We start from the raw sequence: 3,906 nt of genomic DNA on the forward strand, positions 1-3,906 counted from the left end.
GACTGTTGTTATTGTGAGTGTATGATCATTCCGGCTGTATGCGTGAATGCGTGCGTGCGTGAATGCGTGTGTGTATGTCAGAGGGTGATAGGTATTGTGTGTGGGGTGAGGTAATCGTGGAAGTGAGACCATCGGTATAGTGATTGTGTAATCCTGCCGACTGTGTTTGTCTGCAGTGACCATCGGCTGAACTGCGTGCGTGCGTGCGTGCGTGCGTGAGTGCGTGCGTGTGTGCGTGCGTGTGTATGTCGGTGTTGGTAATTGGTATTGTGTGTGGGGTGAGGTAATCGTGGAAGTGAGACTATCGTTATAGTGATTGTGTAATCCTGCCGACTGTGTTTGTCTGCAGTGCCCATCGGCTGAACTGAGTGCGTGCGTGCGTGCGTGGGTGCGTGCGTGCATGCGTGCGTGCGTGTGTATATGTCGGTGTTGGTGGTAGGTATTGTGTGTGGGGTGGGGTGATCGGGACGGATGGGGTGGAGACTGTTGTTATTGTGAGTGTGTGATCATTCCGGCTGTATGCGTGCATGCGTGCGTGAATGCGTGTGTGTATGTCGGAGGGTGATGGGAAGTGTGTGTGGGGTGAGGTAATCGTGGAAGTGAGACTATCGGTATAGTGATTGTGTAATACTGCCGACTGTGTTTGTCTGCAGTGCACATCGGCTGAACTGCGTGTGTGCGTGCGTGCGTGGGTGTGTGCGTGGGTGTGTGAGTGCGTGCGTGCGTGTGTATGTCGGTGTTGGTAATTGGTATTGTGTGTGGGGTGAGGTAATCGGGGTAGTGAGACTATCGTTATAGTGATTGTGTAAACCTGCCGACTGTGTTTGTCTGCAGCGACCATCGGCTGAACTGCGTGCGTGCGTGCGTGCGTGCGTGCGTGCGTGCGTGCGTGTGTATATGTCGGTGTTGGTGGTAGGTATTGTGTGTGGGGTGGGGTGGGGTGATCGGGTTAGGATGGGATGGAGACTGTTGTTATTGTGAGTGTGTGATCATTCCGGCTGTATGCGTGCATGCGTGCGTGAATGCGTGTGTGTGTGTGTCGGAGGGTGATGGGAATTGTGTGTGGGGTGAGGTAATCGTGGAAGTGAGACTATCGTTTAAGTGATTGTGTAATACTGCCGACTGTGTTTGTATGCAGTGCCCATCGGATGAACTGCGTGCGTGCGTGAGTACGTGGTTGTGTGAGTGTGTGCGTGCGTGCGTGCGTGCGTGCGTGCGTGCGTGCGTGCGTGCGTGCGTGTGTATATGACGGTGTTGGTGGTAGGTATTGCGTATGGGGTGGGGTAATCGGGTTAGGATAGGGTGGAGACTGTTGCTATGGTGAATGTATGATCATTCAGGCTGTGTGCATGCGTGCGTGCGTGCGTGCGTGCGTGCGTGCGTGCGTGCGTGCGTGCGTGTGTATATGTCGTAGTTGGTAATGGGTATCTGATTGGGTGGGAAATTGGCCGACTGTTTGTGTCTGCAGCGCCCATCGACTGAACTGCGTGCGTGCGTGCGTGCGTGCGTGCGTGCGTGCGTGCGTGCGTGCGTGCGTGCGTGCGTGCGTGCGTGCGTGCGTGCGTGCGTGCGTGCGTGCGTGCGTGCGTGCGTGCGTGCGTGCGTGCGTGCGTGCGTGCGTGCGTGCGTGCGTGCGTGCGTGCGTGCGTGCGTGCGTGCGTGCGTGCGTGCGTGCGTGCGTATATGTCGGTGTTGGCCATGGGCATTGTGTATGGGGTAGGGTAATCGGGTTAGGTTGGGGTGGAGACTGTAGTTATAGTGATTGTGTAATCCTGCCGACTGTGTGTGTCTGCAGTGCCACTCGACTGAATTACCTGCCTACAATGGCCGACTTGCCAGAGGAAGTGCCTCAAGAATAGACTGAAAACACATTATCTCAAACCTTACATTATCTATTAGTTGATGAGATATTCACATCTGGTGAGAGACAATACTTCTGCGAAACAAATCGTCGATCATGTCAAACATCCCCTCAGTGAGATGAAGTACTTTAACTGGTGAGGCGTCAAAACAAATTGAGGAGATGTAACAATATATACCCCTGACTACTATCACCTTGTATCAACTGCACTCTCATGACAAACAGCTTTGTTAATATGTTTTGCATTGCATAGTTACATCCCTTAAATGTTTAGTTAATTTGGTTTGTTTTGGCTTGGCTTGGCTCGGCTTGGCTCGGCTCGGCTCGGCTCGGCTCGGCTCGGTTCGGTTCGGTTCGGTTCAGATTATTTGTAATGTCATAATGCATGCCATTCGTGACCAACTCGTGTTATTCCGGGACAAGCCGAATAGCGACTCGTGCCCCTCTCGTGGCCATTTTTGCGACCGGGTTCCGACTTAGCGCAAACGGGCATACCTAAAACAATTGTCAATTCGTTGAGTAATGGTTCACATATATTTCCCCATATATCATATATATTTCAGATGCAATTTAAAGCACCTCGTGACTTGTGGAATTATACAGTATGGGATAACACCTGATCACGTTTACATTGACGTGAAGATTTAAGCAAGAGCAGTGTGACTATGACAGTGTCACATAGACAAAGTGAAACATTATTTCACAGTTACTGTATCCTAATAAAATATTTGGGAGGCGGGATAGCCTAGCGGTTAAGCCTTCGCTCGTCAGGCCGAAGGCCCGGGTTCGACTCCCAACATGGGAACGATGTGTGAAGCCCATTTCTGGTGTCCCCCATCGTGATATTGCTGGAATATTGCCCAACGCGGCGTAAAACCCTACTCACTCACTCAATGAAACATTAACTACTGAGGAAAAGTGTACCTCTTGTCCAAGCAGCATTCTGACATTTACATATTTACACATTCTGACATTTACATATTTACACATTCTGACATTTACATGTTTACACATTCTGACATTTACATATTTACACATTCTGACATTTACATGTTTACACATGATGACATTTACGTATTTACACATTCTGACAGTCACATATTTACACATTCTGACATTTACATGTTTGTACATTCTGACATTTACATGCTTGCACATGCTGACATTTACGTATTTAAACATTCTGACAGTCACATATTTATGCATTCTGACATTTACATGTTTGCACATTCTGACATTTACATATTTACACGTCCTGACATTTACATGTTTGCACATTCTGACATTTACATGTATACACATTCAGATATTTACATATTTACACATTCTCACATTTACATATTTACACATTCTCACATTTACATGTTTACACATTCTGACATTTACATATTTACACATTCTGACATTTACATGTTTACACATTCTGCTAGTTACATGTTTACACATTATCAAACTTACATATTTACACATTCTCACATTTACATGTCTACACATTCAGTCAGTTACATATTTACACATTCTCACATTTACATGTCTACACATTCTGTCAGTTACATGTCTACACATTCTGACAGTTACATATTTACACATTCTGGCATTTACATATTTACACATTCTGACATTTACATGTTTGCACATGCTGACATTTACATATTTACACATTCTGACATTTACATGTTTGCACATGCTGACATTTACATGTTTACACATTCTGGCATTTACATATTTACACATATTTACACATTCTCACATTTACATAGTTACATATTTTTAAAACATGTCACGAGACTCTGTCATAAGTGTGATATAGTAGCGTATCATATATCTTATCGGCAATGAATAAGAAAACAAACTTTTACGCTGCCAATAACTTTTATAAGTGACAGAATCATGACAAAATAATTAAACCTCATGTATACTGAAACAATAAAAACACGACAGAAAATACAAAAATAAAATAAAATAGATGAAACAATTCAAGTTTTCAGAAACTGAGACCACAACAATACTACATTCCTAACTACCGCGTCACAGAACACAGTTGG

The 3,906-nt window shown here is 45.6% G+C and overlaps 1 pseudogene; it reads right to left on the reverse strand.

The window, feature by feature from the left end:
- Positions 1-1,818: 1,818 nt before the first annotated feature.
- On the reverse strand, positions 1,819-3,451 carry LOC139451856 (uncharacterized; annotated as a pseudogene).
- Positions 3,452-3,906: the final 455 nt, after the last annotated feature.

Source organism: Haliotis cracherodii, unplaced genomic scaffold (genome assembly GCF_022045235.1).
Source record: "Haliotis cracherodii isolate W230 unplaced genomic scaffold, xgHalCrac1.p SCAF_9, whole genome shotgun sequence".
Taxonomy (NCBI): domain Eukaryota; kingdom Metazoa; phylum Mollusca; class Gastropoda; order Lepetellida; family Haliotidae; genus Haliotis; species Haliotis cracherodii.